This window comes from Acanthopagrus latus, chromosome 21 (genome assembly GCF_904848185.1).
Source record: "Acanthopagrus latus isolate v.2019 chromosome 21, fAcaLat1.1, whole genome shotgun sequence".
NCBI classification, from domain to species: Eukaryota; Metazoa; Chordata; class Actinopteri; order Spariformes; family Sparidae; genus Acanthopagrus; species Acanthopagrus latus.
This window is the reverse complement of record NC_051059.1, coordinates 87,198-114,083: the sequence shown is the minus strand read 5'-3', so window position 1 is coordinate 114,083 and position 26,886 is coordinate 87,198. Positions and strand designations below refer to the sequence as shown.

At 38.2% G+C, this 26,886-nt stretch overlaps 1 protein-coding gene across 6 annotated transcripts in view; it reads right to left on the bottom strand.

Annotated features, from left to right (window-relative positions):
- The window catches only part of si:ch211-267e7.3 (ADAMTS-like protein 2), a 111,066-nt gene that overhangs the window by 59,547 nt on the left and 24,633 nt on the right, over positions 1 to 26,886 (bottom strand). The gene's annotated exons all lie outside the window — the stretch shown is intronic.

The window sequence follows — 26,886 nt, the reverse complement described above, 5'->3', positions numbered from 1 at the left end:
TGGCAAAATGGTATGGTGTCAAAGGAGAGTGTGTATTGACTGACGGTCTGGAGCACTTTCATGTTGTCTGTGGGTATCCCCCTGACATCCTCCATGACCTTTTGGAAGGGATTGTTCCTGTTGAGCTATCGCTCTGCATTTCAGACATGATTTCTAAGAAATATTTCACCATAGAAACACTGAACCATGCCATGAAAACTTCTGAATATGCTTTTGATGACAAAACTGACCAGCCTCAGCCAATTGCCCACGGCTTCTCTACCAAAGGGACCACAGGTGGCAATGGCCATGAGAACTGGGCCCTACTCAGGCTGCTCCCACTTATCATTGGCCATAAAGTCCCTGAGGGAGACAATGCATGGAACATTCTGCTGCTTCTAAGACATTGTTGAGTTGGCTGTCGCAACAAAGCACACTGAAGCATCGGTGCATTTCCTTGACTGCAAAGTGTCAGAACACAGAGACTTGTTGCAAACAACATTCCCAGATTTTAGATTACGGCCGAAATATCACTACCTCGAGCATTACCCCGAGATGATCAAAGCATTTGGTCCCCTATCAGATGTTTGGACAATGCGATTTGAGGGGAAACACAAATTCGGGTCATTCGTAATGCCCACAACTTCAAAAATGTAGCTCTTACACTGGCTGTTAAGCATCAGAAAATGATGGCTTACTATTTGGACACAAGTTCATTTTTCAAGCCGTCAGTTGAAATGGACAAGGTCACTACAGCATCAATCACATCTTATCCTGAGAATGTCCAACAGGTTTTCTGCCAGACAGTTCCTCAACTTACATCAGTTCTTGTTGCATCATCAGTCTTTGTAGATGGAGTTAGATATTGTTCTGACATGATAGTCTCTGTTGGTTCATGCGCTGGCCTCCCTTCATTTAGGCAGATCAAACAGATAGTGGCACTCAACACCAAGATCCTGTTTGTTTGCAATGAGATGACTGCTTGGTACCACGAGCATTTGATATCTTTTGAACTCATCTGTGACAGCAGTAACCCCTCTCTGTGTGTGGTGCAGCTGAAAGAGCTGAATGATGTTTTCCCTCTTTCAGCATATAGATATGGTGAAAATTTAGTAGTGACCCTCAGACGTCATATCCTGTGTTAAGAAGCTACAATGGCATTTCTGCAATCAGTCGAGACTGTAATGGGAGATTTTGTTTGTCTTATTTTAGAGCTCATGTTTGGTTCAGTGTTGGTGTTGGTTCAGCTTGATCAGTGTTTTCCAAAGCCCAGTGTGACATTCTCAAGTATTCTGATTTCAAATTATCACTCAAATGTGAAAATAGTTGGAGATTATTACAGTAACGTTTGTGTAATCTATTGATTGTTGCAGCTCTTTTATTCCATAGATGTGTGAAACTATTTCTAGTGGTACATTGCACCTCTACATAAACACTTAAATCATTTAACTTATCTTTACAGTAATGTTTCTCAAGGAGGAAAAAGAAAGTACACTGAACTTAAGCAACCAACTTATTAATCAACTATTTTTGTGATGCACATAGCAATGGCTCAGCAATTGAATGACTTCTTCGATATGTAAATTTATAATCTAATTCTTGTTTCTATTCCCAAGATGACTGTAAACCAGAAGATGACCATGAGGGTCATTCTAACCAAGGCAGATATAAGAAAAGTCATCCTAAATACAAGGCCCTCTACAGTCGAAGATTTGATAAGCAAGCTTAAAGAGTCACTGGGACTTCAATAAAACTTCAGTCTCCAATACCAAGACCCCGAATTCAATAATGAACTATGTAATCTGACAGATACTGAAGAACTTCCAGAAAAACCAACAGTTAAAGTCTTGCCTGTCTTTGAGCTAGTACCTGTCCCACCGGATGAAGTCTTCAGTGACACAACGAGTACAGCAGATACAGGGATACTTTCACACTCTTCTCGGGAGCGACAAGAACAGTTTCCAGAATTTTTTGAAATCCCGACATTTTCTGTTGATGTACAGTATAAACTTAGGCAAGCACATCTGCTTTTTATGAGTGAGGGAACACACCTTAAAGTATCAAAAGAACTAAAACATGAGATACTTGAGAGATTGGCAGAGAGCATGTATAGCTACACAGCATACCCAACAGCTGCTCAGTTTGAAAGTGTTGCAGCAGCACTGATAAGCAAACACCCTTGTCTCCAGGAGCGAGGCTCAACCACTCGCTGTTGTGGTTGGAAAAATAGTCTAAAGTATAAAATGGCTAATTATAGAACAAAGCGCAGGCAATCAGGATGCCTTGATGTTGCAGTAAATGCTGGTAAGCGGGGAAGGCCTTCAGCAGAAGGACAACCAGCTAACAAGCGCATCAAAAAGGCAAAGAAAGGTGAAATCAAATACTTGCCCAACTTTCCGGATGGATTTGATCGGACAGCCCTGGAGGGGGCATGCAAAGACTTGGTTGATGAAATGCAGAAGAGAACACCAAATGGACCTCTTGTGAAACAGAAGATGGATCAGACGTTTGCTCTGAGAAGAAAAGAGGTAGTGGAGTCGGAACCTGCCATAAGCACAATGGTGAAACGCTGGCCTGCCCTCTTCACTGAAGATCAGGTATGTTCACTTTTCACTAAAGATCAGGCATGTTCACGAAAGAGAATATAACTAATGACCATCTTTCTATTATATAATGTGTCTAGATGTATATTTATCTTGTCCTCTTTAAGGAAAACATTTATATTTTTAATTTGGGGCATGTAATTTACACATTTAAACATCAACATTTCAATACAAAAAGGACATTCATGGGTGTTTTTCCAGCTCTACTTTGCAGATGGCTTGCCTTGTATAGCACAGTTGAGGTTCTTAGGTTGTTTGGGTTTTTTGCTCTCTGTATCAGGTGTTCATGGAGTTCAGCAGGATTGTGGGAAAGAACCTCAAGCAGGAATTCTATGAGAGCATTGATCGGCACAGTCCTCGTCTCCTTGAGTTATTTTGTTCCAAGAGAGGGAATGTTGGACAGTTGTTGACACAGATTTCACAACAGACCAGTGTAAGTCCATACACATTATGCGCTTGGTATTGTTCTTTACTGGTTTTGTCAAAACATCATAGTGCCATTCTATTGGTTGTGTAATTCAGTCTCTTATAGATAATTATTTGTTTTTTATTTTAGCTATCTAACTTGTTATTCTGTTTAATTCCCAAAAGACTACAGACCCTACTGCGATCCGGACACAGGTGCTCAGAGGACTTCCAATCATCCTGGGGGACAACCCCACAAACTTCTTCAAAGCTGGCTATGTAAGTAAGCTCTTGCTTTCTTTTAATTTTCACCATGACACTCTTACAGTATATTGATTAAAGTTTATTTTTCAAATGAGAAGTCTAATGTAATGATTGTGCTCCTCTATTATTCTTTATCAAGGAATCTGATGATGATGATTCTTTCCGTGACCTTGACATCGGGATACTTCTCATTGAGCGTGAAGGTGCTGTGCTCACATCTTCCCAGCATCTCAGTCCAGCCTCGTTGAAAATCATCATTGAGGGAGAAGTCGTGATGGGAAACATTCAAGATCTGCCAAAAGCAATGTGCATTCTGTTTGGACCCACGTATGCACTTCATCTTAACTATCCCAAGACTATGAAGCTCACATTTCAGTTCATCCAACAGGTATTGCTCTCGTTAGGCCACACTGACCTAAAACCAAAGCTATACAGACTTTGAAAAATCAGCTCACAATGTAAAGAGATGTCAGCTGTACTGTAATAAACTTTTGACCATTTTTTTGCCACACCAGTAAAAACACTTTCTGACCAGTGGGGTAAACCTTTTTTATTTTCTGTAAAACAGGCTGACAAACAGGCACACGTAAAACGCAGACACACACCCAAACACCAGACAACACCCACTCACAACACCCACACACAAAAAGCACTGACACCTACACACACTTAAATGCTGTAGGAAGCGGGCTGAAGGATGTGACTTAAGTCTTTGTAGATGGAGTTAGATATCGTTTTGATATGATAGTCTTTGTTGGTTCATGTGTTGGCCTCCCTTCATTTAGGCAGATGAAGCAGTATAATTGTTTCAATGATTTGAAATGATGATGATGATGAATGATTAATCATTTTAGGTTGGATGTGTTGATGTTGACCTGATGGTAAGTTTGTAATAATAAGATTGGCTGTGTTTTGCCTTTTTCCTTAAAAATAAAATACATTGGAGCATTTACAGGTGTTTATTTTTTCCATCTAATTTAATTGAGACAATATTTTCTAGTTTTTTGGGGGGTTTTTTAAAGAAAAGGTAATTTAATTAGAGGAAAATACAGTAATTGTAATAAACAATAAGTAGCAATAACAAGTAATAATCATTATATTTAATAATTTTGAGTACACACTAACAAATAGAAATACTAAACTTATTAAACTAATACAACTCAGTATATTTAGTTTCAGCTTGTGTAAAAACTAAAGATACTGTGTTAATACAACCCAATATATTTAGTTTAAGCTTGTGTAAAAACTAAAGATTCTGCGTTAATACAGCTCAATATATTTAGTTTCAGCTTGTGTAAAAACTAAAGATACTGCGTTAATACAACTCAATATATTTAGTTTCAGCTTGTGTAAAAACTAAAGATACTGTGTTAATACAACTCATATTTAGTTTCAGCTTGTGTAAAAACTAAAGATTCTGCGTTAATACAGCTCAATATATTTAGTTTCAGCTTGTGTAAAAACTAAAGATTCTGCGTTAATACAACTCAATATATTTAGTTTCAACTTGTGTAAAAACTAAAGATTCTGCATTAATACAGCTCAATATATTTAGTTTCAGCTTGTGTAAAAACTAAAGATACTGTGTTAATACAACTCAATATATTTAGTTTCAGCTTGTGTAAAAACTAAAGTGGTATAAGGCAACGGGTTTCCACGCGATTTGCAAGTAAACTCAGCTAATTCGGGTTAAGAGCGTAGGGAAATGTCTGAATGTACAAATATTTAGCTGTGTTTATTTAGCAATTTTACACAAATTAAGCAAGCAGTGTTTTACTACAGTGCAAGCTAACACTAACCACTAGCTTGAAGCTAACACTAACGCAATCAGCATGGTCTCCACACGCAAACCCAGAGAACCAGTCGGTCAAGCAGTACATACACATACCCTCCACCGGGTCTAAGTTTTCAGGATTTTGTGAAATAATTAATTTGGAAATGTTCTCTAAACTGGAACATATTATCACAGCCCAGGGCAAAACGAGTGTATGGTTGACTGCTACATCACAGCACAATTTACACTCCAAGCCAACCATGCTGTGTCATGAGATTCTTCTCCTGGAGTTTAATTATGAGTGGTCCTTTTTTATGTTTTATGTGGCTGTTGGCATAGCTATACATGTAAGAAAAAGTTGATGTCACTTCTCTTTTTTAAATAAGCCAGTACATCATTACAGTTACCTGCTAGCACTACAAGAGATATTAGGTGCTAGACTGAGCCGCCTCAAAGACATAGTGTTGGCACACAACTCTCTTCTAGGACTCTTCATTCACATTACAGAAGTGAAGGGTTGTAGTATTCTAGATTGCAAATTGCTTTTGATCAAGTGTATCAATGAGCTGTTGCAGCCTTTAGTGCTTGAATTTATAGAGTGCTGTCATCCTATCCATATCTGGGAATGCTGTGCAGGTAAATTAAACTGTGATTACTTATTGAGAACATTTTCCAATTTCTTGCAATTATTTTCATGTTTGTTTATCTTTTTACTGTCCAAGACTCTACCCTGCACTGCATTACATTGAGAATGATGATAGAGGACAAGCCACCACATCATCAGGGGATCCTCTTTTCAAACTGAACTTTCCAAAATCCAGGAAGGGAAAGTGCAGAGCCAAACCAGTGAAGACAGAGGCGACATTCTGAAAGTTTTACAATCTTTTATTTAAACTCCACCACAAATTAAAATAAACATGGACACACAGGCATAACACAAAAGGTTGAAAATAAACACAAACAAATAAAATCTGAATTATTTTAAGATTGTTTTCAAAATGACTAATATTTAAGGAGAATGTATAAATAAGAAGTAATTAGAAGTAATAAGAGAAACTTTACGACACTGCAGCACAAGGCTTTTCGGTTCTAGTGCAATTTTCCTGTAAACGTTAATTTTTGTTTATAGCACTGCAGACTATGGTGATGCTCTGTTGGACCTGATCTTCGAGAAGGTTTTCCAAGACCCTGCCCCATATGTGAATGAGGTGCTGAAACTTTTAATCCCTGAAGACCTCTCAACTCAGTAAGATAGACCCGACAAGCTGACTAGCCACTTATGTGTCAAGGTTCAACCAAGGACAGGTCTGAACCCAACATACTGTCCTTCTGCGTCAGGGAACTCGGCACAAATCCTCAGAGCCACGCAGACACAACTCTCACTCTCCACCCCACAAAAGCCCCAGCACCAACTTAAAAAGCTTCTGTGGGCACAATTCAGTATATAGTCAGCACTGAATGTTCACATCCATGGCGACTAGATACTTTCTTTGTTATTATTAGTGTGAATGCTGAAGGCACTATTTAGTGTGAATGCTGAAGGCAAACAGCTCTCCCATAAGCCGCAATGTTAATTTTGAGCCGAAATTTCTGGTGAAGAGCAGACGGTACCTGTTCTCTCTCTCGCTCCTGTGCCCTCATTTCTCACTTTCCAGAAATAAAAACCAGATGACCGAGTTTGGCCAGGTCTCTACTCGCTCACCATATAGATATTTTTGCCCTAAACATTACAGTTTTTTCTAAAATCGCAGGGGTTTGGGAGGAGTTTTCCCATTCATCCTTATGGGGATTTTTTCAAATTTCATTCTGCTATAACTTCAGCATGCCATAAACTATAGAAACCATTCAACTATTAAAATGTTCAACTTTTTAAGCTCTTTCAACCTTGTACGTTTTTTCTTTTTAACTTTTCTACTTCTTTAGAAAATCAGCTTTTTCTAAACAAAATTTAACACTGAGGAAAATCCTCAAATCCTCCTCCAAAGTTATCGACTTTGCAACTCTTCCTGTCCTTCATACTATGAGCTACAGACACCATTCCAGCTTTATAACATATACATATTTTGGCCATAACCATTACAGTTTTTTCAAAGATCGCAGAAGTTTGTCAGGCGTTTTCCCATTCATCCTTATGGGGACCTTTTCATCTTTGGCTCTGCTCCTGCTCCAGCATTTGTGCAACCATTTTAAGCTCTTTATTCCTTTATCCTTTCACCTTTTCAACCCTTTCTCACATTTTCAAGCTCTATCTGCCCTCTTACTCTACAACTTTTGGGCCTTTTCAGTCTTTTTTCACATTTTTAAGCTCGTTCAGCCCTCTTTGGCTACAGCTTTTCAACCTTTTCAGATATTCATCTTCCTGCCTTTTCAACTCCTTCAAACATTCAACTTTATGTTCAGCTATGAAAATGTTACATTTTTTAAACTCTTTCAGCCCTCTTCAACTTTTCTGTCTCTTCATCTTTTTAAAATATTCATCTTTCTGTCATTCCAACTCCTTGTGCCCTCATTTCGCACTGTCTAGAAATATAAATAACATGACCGCATTCAGCAACTCCTCCTGTAACTCCACATACCAATATTTTGGTGATAACTATCATAGTTTTTTTCTAAAATGGCATCAGTTTGGGAGGCTTTTCCCATTCATTCCTTATGGGAACATATTCGACTTTGGCTCTGCTCCTCCTGCAGCATGTGGGCAGCCATTTTAAGCCCTCTCTGCATTTAAATTTCCACGTTTTCTGTCTTTTTTCACCTTTTTATGCTCTTTCTTATCTCTTACTCTATAATTTTTCACTGTTTTTTCACCTTTTTAGGCTCTTTCACCCCCCTTACTCCAGAGCTTCTCGGCCTTCTCAGCTTTTACAGATATTCATCTTTCTGCCTTTTCAACTCTTTAAAACATTCAATTTTATATTCAGCTATCAAAATGTTCACCCTTTTAAGCTCTTTTAGCCTTTCACCTCTAAACTTTTCAGCCATTTTTCATCTTTTTGAGTTCTTTCAGACCTTCAGACCTTCAGACCTTCTTTCAGACCTTCTTTCAGACCTCTTCCTGTCCTTCATACTTACATATTTTGGCCATAACCATTACAGTTTTTTCAAAGATTGCAGGAGTTTGTCAGACGTTTTCCCATTCATCCTTATGGGGACATTTTCATCTTTGGATCTGCTCCTGCTCCAGCATGTGTGGAACCATTTTAAGCTCTTTATGCCTGGGCGTGGAGGATGCCATCCTCTATCTGCTTCACAGGGCACACTCTCATCTGGACAAGGAGAGCGGTGCTGTGAGAATCATGTTCTTTGATTTTTCCAGCGCCTTCAACACCATCCAGCCCCTCCTGCTGAGAGACAAGCTGACAGGGATGAATGTGGATTCACACCTGGTGAGATGGATTACAGACTACCTCACAGAGAGGCCGCAGTACGTCAGACTGAAAGACTGCATGTCAGACACATTGGTTAGCAGCACCGGAGCACCACAGGGGACTGTGCTCTCTCCCGTCCTCTTCACCTTGTACACATCTGACTTCCAGTACAACTCGGAGCTCTGCCACATGCAGAAATACTCAGATGACACTGCAATAGTGGGCTGTATCAAGGATGGACAGGAGGGGGAGTACAGGAGCCTGATTGAGGGCTTTGTGGAGTGGTGCAGGTCCAACCGCCTACAGCTGAACACCTCCAAGACCAAGGAGATGGTTGTGGACTTCAGGAGGAAGAAACCACAGCTCCAACCTGTGTCCATCCAGGGGGTCGATGTGGAGGTGGTCAGGACCTACGAATATCTGGGGCTGCAGCTGGATGACAGGTTGGACTGGACAGCAAACATGGACGCTGTACACAGGAAAGGACAGAGCCGTCTGTACTTCCTGAGAAGGCTGGGGTCCTTCAACATATGCAAAAAACTGCTGCAGATGTTTTACCAGTCTGTGGTGGCCAGCGTCCTCTTCTACGCTGTGGTTTGCTGGGGAGGAAGCAGCAAGAAGAGGGACGCTGCCCGACTGGACAGACTGGTGAGGAGAGCTGGCTCAGTGGTGGGCACAGAGCTGGACTCTCTGGTGACTGTGGCAGAGAGAAGGACCCTGGACAAACTGCTATCCATACTGGACAACACCCACCACCCTCTGCACAACACCTTCAGCAGGCAGAGGAGCGTGTTCAGTGGCAGACTACTGTCTCAATCCTGCTCCACCAACAGACACAATAACTCTTTCGTCCCCCTGGCCATCAGACTGTACAACAGCTCGCAGTGATGTCAGGAAGCACTATAGACAATGGACAAATGCACTCAAAAGCACTCATCTTTTATAGCCCAATTTAATTTAATTGTACACCGTCCCCTGTCCCCTTCATACTCTTTACCTCTACCGTCACTTTATATTTTTAATATCACTTTATATTTTTATACAGTTGTTCAAAACATTGTTATAACATTTCTTATTCCATATTTTTATTTCTACTGTTTTCTTGATATTGCATGTATGTTCAATGTATGTTCAATGTTTGTTATTGCTACTGGATGCTTGAATTTCCTCCGGGATCAATAAAGTATCTATCTATCTATCTATCTATCTATCTATCTATCTATCTATCTATCTATCTATCTTTATTCTTTCACCTCTTCTGCCTTTTTCCACCTTTTTAAGCTCTTTCTGCCCTCTTACTCTACAACTTTTCTGCCTTTCCAGTATTTTTTCACTTTTTAAAGCGTTTTCAGCCCTCTTAGGCCACAGCTTTTTAACCTTTTCAGATATTCATCTTCCTGCCTTTTCAGCTCCTTCAAACATTCAACTTCATATTCAGCTATGAAAATGTTACACTTTTTAAACTCTTTGAGCCCTCTTCAACTTTTCTGTCTCTTCATCTTCTTAAAATATTCATCTTTCTGCCTTTTCAACTCCTTCAACCATTCCGCTTCCTGTTCAGCTATGGAACTGTTCAACCATTTTAAGCTCTTTATTCCTTTATCCTTTCACCTTTTCAACCCTTTCTCACCTTTTAAAGCTCTTTCTGCCCTCTTACTCTACAACTTTTTGGCCTTTCCAGTCTTTTTTCACCTTTTTAAGCTTGTTCAACCCTCTTTATCAACAGATTTTCAGCCTTTTCAGATATTCATCTTCCTGCCTTTTCAACTCCTTCAAACATTCAACTTCATGTTCAGCTGTGAAAATGTTACATTTTTTAAACTCTTTCAGCCCTCTTCAACTTTTCTGTCTATTCATCTTCTTAAAATATTCATCTCTCTGTCATTTCAACTCCTTCAACCATTCCGCTTCCTGTTCAACTATCAATATGTTCAACTTTTTAAGCTCTTTCGGCCTTTAACTTTGCGACTTTTCCAGCTTTTCAACTTTTTCAACTTTTCGCCAGGACGTTCAGCAGATTTTCAAGAGCGGTTCAGCCTTCAGCATTCACACTGTATTTTCGCAGGAAATACAATTTTTCTAGTTAGTGTGAATGCTGAAGGCATTCACACTATTGTTCAAACATTGTTCAAACAACAAACTCCTTCAAACATTCAACTTCATGTTCACTTATGAAAATGTTAGATTTTTTAAACTCTTTCAGCCCTCTTCAACTTTTCTGTCTCTTCATCTTTTTAAAATATTCATCTTTCTGTCATTCCAACTCCTTGTGCCCTCATTTCGCACTGTCTAGAAATATAAATAACATGACCGCATTCAGCAACTCCTCCTGTAACTCCACATACCAATATTTTGGTGATAACTATCATAGTTTTTTCTGAAATGGCATCAGTTTGGGAGGCGTTTTCCCATTCATTCCTTATGGGGACATATTCAACTTTGGCTCTGCTCCTCCTGCAGCATATGGGCAGCCATTTTAAGCCCTCTCTGCATTTAAATTTCCACGTTTTCTGTCTTTTTTCACCTTTTTACGCTCTTTCTGATCTCTTACTCAAAACCTTTACACTCTTTCACCTTACTTCACCTTCTTTCATCTTTGTGCCATTTCAACTCCTTCAACCATTCTGCTTCCTGTTCAGCTGTGGAACTGTTCAAATATCAATATGTTCAACTTTTTTTTTCCCAGTGTTTCGACTTTTCCACCTTTTCACCAGGACGTTCAGCAGATTTCCGAGAGCGTTTCAACCTTCAGCATTCACACTGTATTTTCGCAGGAAATACAAATTTTTCTAATTCTCTTCAGCTCGATTTGGTTCCCACATCTTTTACTTGACATAGACAATATATGCATAGAAATGTAGGAAATCTTGTGGGCTTTCATCTGATGGTCTTATTTCAGATGTGGGACTTACGGTTTTGGATCTAGAAGCCCGAGAGCGACAAGAAGTCCAACAGTTCCTCCATAAGCCGCAATGTTAATTTTGAGCCAAAATTTCTGCTGAAGAGCAGACGGTACCTTTTCTCTCTCTTGCTTCTGTGCCTTCATTTCTCACTCTCCAGAAATAAAAACAACATGACCGCGTTCAGCAACTCCTCCTCTCACTCACCATATAGATATTTCAGCTACAACCATTACAGTTTTCTTTCAAATCGGAGGCGTTTGGGAGGCGTTTTCCCATTCATCCTTATGGGGAATTTTTCAAATTTCATCCTGCTATAACTTCTGCATACTTTAAGCTAAAGAAGCCATTCAACTATTAAAATGTTCAACTTTTTAAGCTATTCCAACCTTGTACTTTTTTGCTTTTTAACTTTTCAACTTCTTTAGAAATTCGGCTTTTTCTAAACAAAATTTAACACTGAAGTAAATGGGAAAATCTTCAAATCCTCTTCCAAAGTCGTCGACTTTGCACCTCTTCCTGTCCTTCATACTTTGAGCTAGAGACACCATTCCAACTTTATAATATATAAATATTTTGGCCATAACCATTACAGTTTTTTTCACTCTTTTAAGCTCTTTTAGCCCTCTTACTCTACAGCTTTTCAACCTATTCAGATATTCATCTTTCTGCCTTTTTCATCTTATTAAAATATTCTTTACAGAAATTTAAAGGACATCACCGTGTTCAGTAATCTCTCCTGTTATTCATCACAGTTTGGCAGGCGTTTGCCCATTCATTCTCATGGGAGCAATGTCATCTTCAGCTCTGCTGCTGCTCCAGCACGTGTGCACCCATTTTAAGCTCTTTCACCCCTCTTACTCTACAGCTTTTCAACCTCAGATATTGGACTTTCTGCCTTTTCATCTTTTTAAAATATTCTTTACAGAAATATAAACGATATCACATCGTTCAGCAATGTCTCCTGTTACTCATCATATAAATATTTTGCGATAAGCATTACAGTTTTTTCAAAGATAGCAGGAGTTTGTCAGGCGTTTTCCCATTCATCCTTATGGGGACATTTTCATCTTTGGCTCTGCTCCTGCTCCAGCATGTGTGCAACCATTTTAAGCTCTTTCTTCCTTTATCCTCTCACCTTTTCAACCCTTTCTCACCTTTTTAAGCTCATTCTTCCCTCTTACTCTACAACTTTTTGGCCTTTTCAATCTTTTTTCATATTTTTAAGCTCGTTCAGCCCTCTTAAGCTACAGCTTTTCAAACTTTTCAGATATTCATCTTCCTGCCTTTTCAACTCCTTCAAACATTCAACTTCATGTTCAGCTATGAAATTGTTACACTTTTTAAACTCTTTCAGCCCTCTTCAACCTTCCTGTCTCTTCATCTTCTTAAAATATTCATCTTTCTGTAATTTCTACTGCTTCAACCATTCCGCTTCCTGTGCAGCTATGGAACTGTTCAACTATCAATATGTTCAACTTTTTAAGCTCTTTCGGCCTTTAACTTTGCAACTTTTCCGGCTTTTCGACTTTTTCAACATTTCGCCAGGACGTTCAGCAGATTTCCAAGAGCGTTTCAGCCTTCAGCATTCACACTGTATTTTCGCAGGAAATACAATTTTTCTAGTTAGTGTGAATGCTGAGTCAGCATTCACACTATTGTTCTTCTGGAATTTATTATTATTCTTCCGTATGTTTTTTGGCTCGCTTCTCCTTCTACAAACTTTTTGCTACAGAAACCATTCAACCATCAAAATGTTCAGCTTTTTTAGGACATGATGGCGTCTATTTTTCTTTTTTCTACCTTTTCTACTTTTGCTAATATTCAGCTTTTTCTGCTAAATTTTTCCCATTCATCCTTATGGGGATTTTTTCAAATTTCATTCTGCTATAACTTCAGCATACCTTCAGCTATAGAAACCATTCAAACATGAAAATGTTCAGCTTTTTAAGCTCTTTCAACCTTGTGCTTTTCAACTTTTCAACCTTTCAACTTTTTCAAATATTAAGCTTTGTTTAAAAAAATTTTAACATTGCCGCAAATGGGAAAAGCTTCAAATCCTCTTCAAAACTCCTCGACTTACAACCTCTTCTTTTCCCTCATACCTTGAGCTAGAGACACCATTCAAACTTTAAAATACTCACAACGCCTTGAACTATTTGCACTGTATTCAGTTTTTTAAAATCTTGTATGGTTTTGAAATCATCGCAGTTTGAGTTTGAAGGATTTTTAGCTCCTCATCTCATTTTATAATGGGTGTGTATTGCGTCAGCTAGAGTGAGCGCGCACCAACTGCCGCAGCCCAGAGTGTAGAACAGCTGGGAAAAAAGGGAGAAAAATTCTCTTCAGCTCGATTTGGTTCCCACATCTTTTACTTGACATAGACAATATATGCATAGAAATGTAGGAAATATTGTGGGCTTTCATCTGATGGTCTTATTTCAGATGTGGGACTTACGGTTTTGGATCTAGAAGCCCGAGAGCGACAAGAAGTCCAACAGTTCCTCCATAAGCCGCAATGTTAATTTTGAGCCAAAATTTCTGCTGAAGAGCAGATGGTACCTTTTCTCTCTCTCGCTTCTGTGCCTTCATTTCTCACTTTCCAGAAATAAAAACAACATGACCGCGTTCAGCAACTCCTCCTCTCACTCACCATATAGATATTTCAGCTACAACCATTACAGTTTTCTTTCAAATCGGAGGCGTTTGGGAGGCGTTTTCCCATTCATCCTTATGGGGAATTTTTCAAATTTCATTCTGCTATAACTTCTGCATACTTTAAGCTAAAGAAACCATTCAACTATTAAAATGTTCAACTTTTTAAGCTATTCCAACCTTGTACTTTTTTGCTTTTTAACTTTTCAACTTCTTTAGAAATTCGGCTTTTTCTAAACAAAATTTAACACTGAAGTGAATGGGAAAATCTTCAAATCCTCTTCCAAAGTCATCGACTTTGCACCTCTTCCTGTCCTTCATACTTTGAGCTAGAGACACCATTCCAACTTTATAATATAAAAATATTTTGGCCATAACCATTACAGTTTTTTCAAAAGTCGCAGGAGTTTGTCAGGCGTTTTCCCATTCATCCTTATGGCGACATTTTCATCTTTGGCTCTGCTCCTGCTCCAGCATGTGTGCAAACATTTTAAGCTCTTTATGCCTTTATCCTTTCACCTCTTCAACCTTTTTTCCACCTTTTTAGGCTCCTTCTGCCCTCTTACTCTACAATCTTTCTGCCTTTCCAGTCTTTTTTCACATTTTTAAGCTCGTTCAGCCCTCTTAAGCTACAGCTTTTCAAACTTTTCAGATATTCATCTTCCTGCCTTTTCAACTCCTTCAAACATTCAACTTCATGTTCAGCTATGAAATTGTTACACTTTTTAAACTCTTTCAGCCCTCTTCAACCTTCCTGTCTCTTCATCTTCTTAAAATATTCATCTTTCTGTAATTTCAACTGCTTCAACCATTCCGCTTCCTGTGCAGCTATGGAACTGTTCAACTATCAATATGTTCAACTTTTTAAGCTCTTTCGGCCTTTAACTTTGCAACTTTTCCGGCTTTTCGACTTTTTCAACATTTCGCCAGGACGTTCAGCAGATTTCCAAGAGCGTTTCAGCCTTCAGCATTCACACTGTATTTTCGCAGGAAATACAATTTTTCTAGTTAGTGTGAATGCTGAGTCAGCATTCACACTATTGTTCTTCTGGAATTTATTATTATTCTTCCGTACGTTTTTTGGCTCGCTTCTCCTTCTACAAACTTTGTGCTACAGAAACCATTCAACCATCAAAATGTTCAGCTTTTTTAGGACATGATGGCGTCTATTTTTCTTTTTTCTACCTTTTATACTTTTGCTAATATTCAGCTTTTTCTGCTAAATTTTTCCCATTCATCCTTATGGGGATTTTTTTCAAATTTCATTCTGCTATAACTTCAGCATACCTTCAGCTATAGAAACCATTCAAACATGAAAATGTTCAGCTTTTTAAGCTCTTTCAACCTTGTGCTTTTCAACTTTTCAACCTTTCAACTTTTTCAAATATTAAGCTTTGTTTAAAAAAAATTTAACATTGCCGCAAATGGGAAAAGCTTCAAATCCTCTTCAAAACTCCTCGACTTTCAACCTCTTCTTCTCCCTCATACCTTGAGCTAGAGACACCATTCAAACTTTAAAATACTCACAACGCCTTGAACTATTTGCACTGTATTCAGTTTTTTAAAATCTTGTATGGTTTTGAAATCATCGCAGTTTGAGTTTGAAGGATTTTTAGCTCTTCTTCTCATTTTATAATGGGTGTGTATTGCGTCAGCTAGAGTGAGCGCGCACCAACTGCCGCAGCCCAGAGTGTAGAACAGCTGGGAAAAAAGGGAGAAAAATTCTCTTCAGCTCAATTTGGTTCCCACATCTTTTACTTGACATAGACAATATATGCATAGAAATGTAGGAAATCTTGTGGGCTTTCATCTGATGGTCTTATTTCAGATGTGGGACTTACGGTTTTGGATCTAGAAGCCCGAGAGCGACAAGAAGTCCAACAGTTCCTCCATAAGCCGCAATGTTAATTTTGAGCCAAAATTTCTGCTGAAGAGCAGACGGTACCTTTTCTCTCTCTCGCTTCTGTGCCTTCATTTCTCACTTTCCAGAAATAAAAACAACATGACCGCGTTCAGCAACTCCTCCTCTCACTCACCATATAGATATTTCAGCTACAACCATTACAGTTTTCTTTCAAATCGGAGGCGTTTGGGAGGCGTTTTCCCATTCATCCTTATGGGGAATTTTTCAAATTTCATCCTGCTATAACTTCTGCATACTTTAAGCTAAAGAAGCCATTCAACTATTAAAATGTTCAACTTTTTAAGCTATTCCAACCTTGTACTTTTTTGCTTTTTAACTTTTCAACTTCTTTAGAAATTCGGCTTTTTCTAAACAAAATTTAACACTGAAGTAAATGGGAAAATCTTCAAATCCTCTTCCAAAGTCGTCGACTTTGCACCTCTTCCTGTCCTTCATACTTTGAGCTAGAGACACCATTCCAACTTTATAATATATAAATATTTTGGCCATAACCATTACAGTTTTTTCAAAAGTCGCAGAAGTTTGTCAGGCGTTTTCCCATTCATCCTTATGGCGACATTTTCATCTTTGGCTCTGCTCCTGCTCCAGCATGTCTGCAAACATTTTAAGCTCTTTATGCCTTTATCCTTTCACCTCTTCAACCTTTTTTCCACCTTTTTAGGCTCCTTCTGCCCTCTTACTCTACAATCTTTCTGCCTTTCCAGTCTTTTTTCACCTTTTTAAGCTCGTTCTACCCTCTTAAGCTACAGCTTTTCAACCTCTTCAGATATTGGACTTTCTGCCTTTTGATCTTTTTAAAATATTCTTTCCAGAAATATAAACAACATCACTTCGTTTAACAATGTCTCCTGTTACTCATTAAATAAATATTTTGACCATAACCATTACAGTTTTTTCAAAGATCGCAGGAGTTTGTCAGGCGTTTTCCCATTCATCCTTATGGGGACATTTTCATCTTTGGCTTTGCTCCTGCTCCAGCATGTGTGCAACCATTTTAAGCTCTTTATGCCTTTATCCTCTCACCTTTTCAACCCTCTCTCACCTTTTTAAGCTCGTTCTTCCCTCTTACTCTACAACTTTTTGGCCTTTTCAGTCTTTTTTCACATTTTTAAGCTCGTTCAGCCCTCTTAAGCTACAGCTTTTCAAACTTTTCAGATATTCATCTTCCTGCCTTTTCAACTCCTTCAAACATTCAACTTCATGTTCAGCTATGAAATTGTTACACTTTTTAAACTCTTTCAGCCCTCTTCAACCTTCCTGTCTCTTCATATTCTTAAAATATTCATCTTTCTGTAATTTCAACTGCTTCAACCATTCCGCTTCCTGTGCAGCTATGGAACTGTTCAACTATCAATATGTTCAACTTTTTAAGCTCTTTCGGCCTTTAACTTTGCAACTTTTCCGGCTTTTCGACTTTTTCAACATTTCGCCAGGACGTTCAGCAGATTTCCAAGAGCGTTTCAGCCTTCAGCATTCACACTGTATTTTCGCAGGAAATACAATTTTTCTAGTTATTATTATTCCTGCTTCCGTACGTTTTTCAACACTCTTCTGCTCCTTCAAATCTTCAGCTATTCAAACCATTCAAATATCAAAATGTTCAGCTTTTTTGGGATGGTGTGATGGTGTGTATTTTGGTGTGTATTTTTCTTGTTTCTATCTTTTATACTTTTGGAAATATTCAGCTTTTTCTGCCAAATTTTTCCCATTCATCCTTATGGGGATTTTTTAAAATTTCATTCTGCTATAACTTCAGCATACCTTCAGCTATAGAAACCATTCAAATATTAAAATGTCCAGCTTTTTAAGCTCTTTCAGCTATGTTCTTTTCAACTTTTCAACTTTTTCAGAAATTCAGCTTTTTCAAAAAAAAATTTAACATTGCCACAAATGGGAAAAGCTTCAAATCCTCTTCAAAACTCCTCGACTTTCAACCTCTTCGTCTCCCTCATGCTTTGAGCTAGAGACACCATTCCACCTTTAAAAGTGACACAAAACCTTGAACTATTGCCGGTGTATTCAGTTTTTTAAAATCTTGTACGGTTTTGAAATCATCGCAGTTTTAATCTTGAGCCGTTTTAGCTCCTCTTCTGATTTTATAATGGGTGTGTATTGCGTCAGCTAGAGTGCGCGCGCACCAACTGCCGCAGCCCAGAGTGCAGAGCAGCTGGGAAAAAAGGGAGAAAAATTCTATTCAGCTCGTTTTGGTTCCCACATCTTTTACTTGACATAGACAATATATGCATAGAAATGTAGGAAATCTTGTGGGCTTTCAGCTGATGGTCTCATTTCAGATGTGGGGCTTACGGTTTTGGATTTAGAAGCCCGAGAGTGACAAGAAGTCCAACAGTTCCTTCATAAGCCGCAATGTTAATTTTGAGCCGAAATTTCTGCTGAAGAGCAGACGGTACCTTTTCTCTCTCTCTCACTTCTGTGCCTTCATTTCTCACTTTCCAGAAATAAAAACAACATGACCGCGTTCAGCAACTCCTCCTCTCACTCACCATATAGATATTTCGGCTACAACCATTATATTTTTTGAGAAAATCGGAGGAGTTTGGGAGGCGTTTTCCCATTCATCCTTATGGGGATTTTTTCAAATTTCATTCTGCTATAACTTCTGCATACTTTAAGCTAAAGAAACCATTCAACTATCAAAATGTTCAACTTTTTAAGCTATTCCAACCCTGTACTTTTTTGCTTTTTAACTTTTCTACTTCTTTAGAAATTTGGCTGTTTCTAAACAAATTTAACACTGAGGTTAATGGGAAAATCCTCAAATCCTCTTCCAAAGTCATCGACTTTGCACCTCTTCCTATCCTTCATACTTTGAGCTAGAGACACCATTCCAGCTTTATGACATATACATATTTTGACCATAACCATTACAGGTTTTTCAAGGATCGCAGGAGTTTGTCAGGCGTTTTCCCATTCATCCTTATGGGGACATTTTCATCTTCGGCTCTGCTCCTGCTCCAGCATGTGTGCAACCATTTTAAGCTCTTTATGCCTTTATTCTTTCACCTCTTCCACCTTTTCCCACTTTTTAAAGCTCTTTCTGCCCTCTTACTCTACAATTTTTCTGCCTTTCCAGCCATTTTTCACCTTTTCAAGCTCTTTCATCCCTCTTACTCTACAGCTTTTCAACCTCTTCAGATATTCATCTTTCTGCCTTTTTCATCTTCTTGAAATATTCTTTTCAGAAATTTAAAGGACATCACCTTGTTCAGCAATCTCTCCTGTTATTCATCAAAGTTTGGCAGGCATTTGCACATTCATTCTTATGGGAACATTGTCATCTTCAGCTCTCCTGCTGCTCCAGCACGTGTACAGCCATTTTAAGCTCTTTCTGCCATCTTACTCTACATATTTCTGCCTTTTCTGTCATTTTTCACCTTTTTAAGCTTGTTCAGCCCTCTTAAGCTACAGCTTTTTAACATTTTCAGATATTCATCTTCCTGCCTTTTCAACTCCTTCAAACTTTCAACATCATATTCAGCTCTGAAAATGTTACACTTTTTAAACTCTTTCAGCCCTCTTCAACTTATCTGTCTCTTCATCTTCTTAAAATATTCATCTTTCTGCCTTTTGAACTCCTTCAAACATTCCACTTCCTGTTTAGCTATGAAAATGTTCAAGTTTTTAAACTCTTTCAGCTCTCCTCAGCTTTTCTGCCTTTTCATCATTTAAAAATATTTCTCTCTCTGCCTGTTCACCTTCTTCATACATTCAGCTTCATGTTCAGCTACAGAAACTGTTCAGCTGTCAATATGTTCAACTTTTCAAGCTACTTTGGCCTTTAACTTTTCAACCTTTTCAGCTCTTCCACTTTTTCAACCTTTGAGCTATGAAAGCCTTACCTTTCAGCTATGAAAATGTTCAACTTTTTAAAGTCTTTCAGCCCCCTTCAGGAGTTTGTCAGGCGTTTTCCCATTCATCCTTATGGGGACATTTTCATCTTCGGCTCTGCTCCTGCTCCAGCATGTGTGCAACCATTTTAAGCTCTTTATGCCTTTATCCTTTCACCTCTTCAACCTTTTTTCCACCTTTTTAGGCTCCTTCTGCCCTCTTACTCTACAATCTTTCTGCCTTTCCAGTCTTTTTTCACCTTTTTAAGCTCGTTCTACCCTCTTAAGATACAGCTTTTCAACCTCTTCAGATATTGGACTTTCTGCCTTTTGATCTTTTTAAAATATTCTTTCCAGAAATATAAACAACATCACTTCGTTTAACAATGTCTCCTGTTACTCATTAAATAAATATTTTGACCATAACCATTACAGTTTTTTCAAAGATCGCAGGAGTTTGTCAGGCGTTTTCCCATTCATCCTTATGGGGACATTTTCATCTTTGGCTCTGCTCCTGCTCCAGCATGTGTGCAACCATTTTAAGCTCTTTCTTCCTTTATCCTCTCACCTTTTCAACCCTTTCTCACCTTTTTAAGCTCGTTCTTCCCTCTTACTCTGCAACTTTTTGGCCTTTTCAATCTTTTTTCACATTCTTAAGCTCGTTCAGCCCTCTTAAGCTACAGCTTTTCAAACTTTTCAGATATTCATCTTCTTGCCTTTTCAACACCTTCAAACATTCAACTTCATGTTCAGCTATGAAATTGTTACACTTTTTAAACTCTTTCAGCCGTCTTCAACCTTCCTGTCTCTTCATCTTCTTAAAATATTCATCTTTCTGTAATTTCAACTGCTTCAACCATTCCTCTTCCTGTGCAGCTATGGAACTGTTCAACTATCAATATGTTCAACTTTTTAAGCTCTTTCGGCCTTCAGCTTTGCAACTTTTCCGGCTTTTCGACTTTTTCAACATTTCACCAGGACGTTCAGCAGATTTCCAAGAGCGTTTCAGCCTTCAGCATTCACACTGTATTTTCGCAGGAAATACAATTTTTCTAGTTAGTGTGAATGCTGAGTCAGCATTCACACTATTGTTCTTCTGGAATTTATTATTATTCTTCCGTACGTTTTTTGGCTCGCTTCTCCTTCTACAAACTTTGTGCTACAGAAACCATTCAACCATCAAAATGTTCAGCTTTTTTAGGACATGATGGCGTCTATTTTTCTTTTTTCTACCTTTTATACTTTTGCTAATATTCAGCTTTTTCTGCTAAATTTTTCCCATTCATCCTTATGGGGATTTTTTCAAATTTCATTCTGCTATAACTTCAGCATACCTTCAGCTATAGAAACCATTCAAACATGAAAATGTTCAGCTTTTTAAGCTCTTTCAACCTTGTGCTTTTCAACTTTTCAACTTTTTCAGAAATTCAGCTTTTTCAAAAAAAAATTTAACATTGCCACAAATGGGAAAAGCTTCAAATCCTCTTCAAAACTCCTCGACTTTCAACCTCTTCGTCTCCCTCATGCTTTGAGCTAGAGACACCATTCAAACTTTAAAATACTCACAACGCCTTGAACTATTTGCACTGTATTCAGTTTTTTAAAATCTTGTATGGTTTTGAAATCATCGCAGTTTGAGTTTGAAGGATTTTTAGCTCCTCTTCTCATTTTATAATGGGTGTGTATTGCGTCAGCTAGAGTGAGCGCGCACCAACTGCCGCAGCCCAGAGTGTAGAACAGCTGGGAAAAAAGGGAGAAAAATTCTCTTCAGCTCGATTTGGTTCCCACATCTTTTACTTGACATAGACAATATATGCATAGAAATGTAGGAAATCTTGTGGGCTTTCATCTGATGGTCTTATTTCAGATGTGGGACTTACGGTCTTGGATCTAGAAGCCCGAGAGCGACAAGAAGTCCAACAGTTCCTCCATAAGCCGCAATGTTAATTTTGAGCCAAAATTTCTGCTGAAGAGCAGACGGTACCTTTTCTCTCTCTCGCTTCTGTGCCTTCATTTCTCACTTTCCAGAAATAAAAACAACATGACCGCGTTCAGCAACTCCTCCTCTCACTCACCATATAGATATTTCAGCTACAACCATTACAGTTTTCTTTCAAATCGGAGGCGTTTGGGAGGCGTTTTCCCATTCATCCTTATGGGGAATTTTTCAAATTTCATCCTGCTATAACTTCTGCATACTTTAAGCTAAAGAAGCCATTCAGCTATTAAAATGTTCAACTTTTTAAGCTATTCCAACCTTGTACTTTTTTGCTTTTTAACTTTTCAACTTCTTTAGAAATTCGGCTTTTTCTAAACAAAATTTAACACTGAAGTAAATGGGAAAATCTTCAAATCCTCTTCCAAAGTCATCGACTTTGCACCTCTTCCTGTCCTTCTTACTTTGAGCTAGAGACACCATTCCAACTTTATAATATATAAATATTTTGGCCATAACCATTACATTTTTTTCAAAAGTCGCAGGAGTTTGTCAGGCGTTTTCCCATTCATCCTTATGGCGACATTTTCATCTTTGGCTCTGCTCCTGCTCCAGCATGTGTGCAACCATTTTAAGCTCTTTATGCCTTTATCCTTTCACCTCTTCAACCTTTTTTCCACCTTTTTAGGCTCCTTCTGCCCTCTTACTCTACAATCTTTCTGCCTTTCCAGTCTTTTTTCACCTTTTTAAGCTCGTTCTACCCTCTTAAGATACAGCTTTTCAACCTCTTCAGATATTGGACTTTCTGCCTTTTGATCTTTTTAAAATATTCTTTCCAGAAATATAAACAACATCACTTCGTTTAACAATGTCTCCTGTTACTCATTAAATAAATATTTTGACCATAACCATTACAGTTTTTTCAAAGATCGCAGGAGTTTGTCAGGCGTTTTCCCATTCATCCTTATGGGGACATTTTCATCTTTGGCTCTGCTCCTGCTCCAGCATGTGTGCAACCATTTTAAGCTCTTTCTTCCTTTATCCTCTCACCTTTTCAACCCTTTCTCACCTTTTTAAGCTCGTTCTTCCCTCTTACTCTGCAACTTTTTGGCCTTTTCAATCTTTTTTCACATTCTTAAGCTCGTTCAGCCCTCTTAAGCTACAGCTTTTCAAACTTTTCAGATATTCATCTTCCTGCCTTTTCAACACCTTCAAACATTCAACTTCATGTTCAGCTATGAAATTGTTACACTTTTTAAACTCTTTCTGCCCTCTTCAACCTTCCTGTCTCTTCATCTTCTTAAAATATTCATCTTTCTGTAATTTCAACTGCTTCAACCATTCCTCTTCCTGTGCAGCTATGGAACTGTTCAACTATCAATATGTTCAACTTTTTAAGCTCTTTCGGCCTTTAACTTTGCAACTTTTCCGGCTTTTCGACTTTTTCAACATTTCGCCAGGACGTTCAGCAGATTTCCAAGAGCGTTTCAGCCTTCAGCATTCACACTGTATTTTCGCAGGAAATACAATTTTTCTAGTTAGTGTGAATGCTGAGTCAGCATTCACACTATTGTTCTTCTGGAATTTATTATTATTCTTCCGTACGTTTTTTGGCTCGCTTCTCCTTCTACAAACTTTGTGCTACAGAAACCATTCAACCATCAAAATGTTCAGCTTTTTTAGGACATGATGGCGTCTATTTTTCTTTTTTCTACCTTTTATACTTTTGCTAATATTCAGCTTTTTCTGCTAAATTTTTCCCATTCATCCTTATGGGGATTTTTTCAAATTTCATTCTGCTATAACTTCAGCATACCTTCAGCTATAGAAACCATTCAAACATGAAAATGTTCAGCTTTTTAAGCTCTTTCAATCTTGTGCTTTTCAACTTTTCAACCTTTCAACTTTTTCAAATATTAAGCTTTGTTTAAAAAAAATTTAACATTGCCGCAAATGGGAAAAGCTTCAAATCCTCTTCAAAACTCCTCGACTTTCAACCTCTTCTTCTTCCTCATACCTTGAGCTAGAGACACCATTCAAACTTTAAAATACTCACAACGCCTTGAACTATTTGCACTGTCTTCAGTTTTTTAAAATCTTATATGGTTTTGAAATCATTGCAGTTTGAGTTTGAAGGATTTTTAGCTCCTCTTCTCATTTTATAATGGGTGTGTATTGCGTCAGCTAGAGTGAGCGCGCACCAACTGCCGCAGCCCAGAGTGTAGAACAGCTGGGAAAAAAGGGAGAAAAATTCTCTTCAGCTCGATTTGGTTCCCACATCTTTTACTTGACATAGACAATATATGCATAGAAATGTAGGAAATCTTGTGGGCTTTCATCTGATGGTCTTATTTCAGATGTGGGACTTACGGTTTTGGATCTAGAAGCCCGAGAGTGACAAGAAGTCCAACAGTTCCTCCATAAGCCGCAATGTTAATTTTGAGCCAAAATTTCTGCTGAAGAGCAGACGGTACCTTTTCTCTCTCTCGCTTCTGTGCCTTCATTTCTCACTTTCCAGAAATAAAAACAACATGACCGCGTTCAGCAACTCCTCCTCTCACTCACCATATAGATATTTCAGCTACAACCATTACAGTTTTCTTTCAAATCGGAGGCGTTTGGGAGGCGTTTTCCCATTCATCCTTACCACCCTTCACCCTTCTTGCTTTAATTTTCCACCGTTTCAGTCTTTTTTCACCTTTTTAATCTCTTTCTTCTTTTAACTTTCTACCTTTTCAGACTTTTTTCACCCCTTTTCTCCTTTTTCTGACTTTTCTCACCTTTTTAGACTTGTTCTTGCTTTAATTTTCCACCTTTTCAGACTTTTTTCACATTTTTAACTCTTTCTGCCTTAAACTTTCTACCTTTTCAGTCTTTTTTCACCTTTTCAAGCAATTTCTTGCTTTAATTTTCCACCGTTTTTTTTCCGTTTGTTTTTTCTTTCTGCCTTTTTCATCTTTTTAAAATATTCTTTACAGAAATTTAAAGGACATCACCATGTTCAGAAAACTCTCTCCTGTTATTCATCACAATTTGGCCGGCGTTTGCCCATTCATTCTCATGGGAACATCGTCATCTTCAGCTCTGCTGCTGCTCCAGCACGTGTGCAGCCATTTTAAGCTCTTTCTGCCCTCTTACTCTACAACTTTTCTGCCTTTCCAGTATTTTTTCACCTTTCAAAGCTTGTTCAGCCCTCTTACGCTACAGCTTTTTAACCTTTTCAGATATTCATCTTCCTGCCTTTTGAACTCCTTCAAACTTTCAACTTCATATTCAGCTATGAAAATGTTACACTTTTTAAACTCTTTCAGCCCTCTTCAACTTTTCTGTCTCTTCATCTTCTTAAAATATTCATCTTTCTGCCATTTCAACTCCTTCAACCATTCTGCTTCCTGTTTACCTATGGAACTGTACAACTATCAATATGTTCAACTTTTTTTTTCCAACTTTTGGCAATACATTCAGCAGATTTCCGAGAGCGTTTCAGCCTTCAGCATTCACACTGTATTTTCGTAGGAAATACAAATTTTTCTAGTTCTAGTTATTCCTGATTCCGTACGTTTTTCAGCACCTTTCTCCTCCTACAAATTTAGTGCTATAGAAACCATTCAAGTATCAAAATGTGCAGCTTTTTAAGGACATTACTGCTTGTATTTTTCTTTTTTCTACCTTTTATACTTTTGGAAATATTCAGCTTTTTATGCAAAATTTTGCCCATTCATCCTTATGGGGATTTTTTCAAATTTCATTCAGCTATAACTTCAGCATACGTTCAGCTATTGAAACCGTTCAACTATTAAAACGTTCAGCTTTTTAAGCTCTTTCAGCCTTGTAATTTTCAACTTTTCAACTTTTTCAGAAAATTAGATTTTTCCCAAAAAAATGTAACATTGCCGCAAATGGGAAAAGCTTCAAATCCTCTTCAAAACTCATCGCCTTTCAACCTCTTCTTCTCCCTCATACTTTAAGCTAGAGACACCATTCAAACTTTAAAACACTCACAAGACCTTGAACTATTACCGGTGTATTCAGTTTTTTTAAATCTTGTATGGTTTTGAAATCATCGCAGTTTTAGTTTTGAGCCGTTTTAGCTCCTCTTCTGATTTTATAATGGGTGTGTATTGCGTCGGCTAGAGTGCGTGACATCATCAACTGCCACAGCCCAGAGTGTAGAGCAGCACCAAAAACGGGAAAAAAAATCTCTTTAGCTTGATTTGGTTCCCACATCTTTTACTTGATATAGGCAATATATGCATAGTAATGTAGGAAATCTTGTTGGCTTTCAGCTGATGGTCTTATTTCAGATGGGGGACTTACGGTTTTGGATTTAGAAGCCCGAGAGCAACAAGAAGTGAAACAGCTCTCCCATAAGCCGCAATGTTAATTTTGAGCCGAAATTTCTGGTGAAGAGCAGACGGTACCTGTTCTCTCTCTCACTCCTGTGCCCTCATTTCTCACTTTCCAGAAATAAAAACCAGATGACCGAGTTCGGCCAGGTCTCTACTCGCTCACCATATAGATATTTTTGCCCTAAACATTACAGTTTTTTCTAAAATCGCAGGGGTTTGGGAGGACTTTTCCCATTCATCCTTATGGGAATTTTTTCAAATTTCATTCTGCTATAACTTCAGCATACCATAAGCTATAGAAACCATTCAACTATTAAAATGTTCGACTTTTTAAGCTATTTCAATCTTGTCCTTTTTAGCTTTTTAACTTTTCAACTTCTTTAGAAATTCGGCTTTTTCTGATCAAAATTTAACACTGAAGTAAATGGGAAAATCTTCAAATCCTCTTCCAAACTCATCGACTTTACACCTCTTCCTGTCCTTCACAGTTTGAGCTAGAGACACCATTCCAGCCTCATAACATATACATATTTTGGCCACAACCATTACAGTTTTTTCAAAAACCACAGGGGTTTGTCAGGTGTTTTCCCATTCATCCTTATGGGGACATTTTTATCTTTGGCTCTGCTCCTTCTCCAGCATGTGTGCAACCATTTTAAGCTCTTTATTCCTTTATCCTTTCACCTTTTCAACCCTTTCTCACCTTTTTAAGCTCTTTCTACCGTCTTACTCTACAACTTTTTGGCCTTTTCAGTCTTTTTTCACATTTTTAAGCTCGTTCTGCCCTCTTAAGCTAGAGCTTTTCAACCTCTTCAGATATTTATCTTCCTGCCTTTTCAAATCCTTCAAACATTCAACTTCATGTTCAGCTATGAAAATGT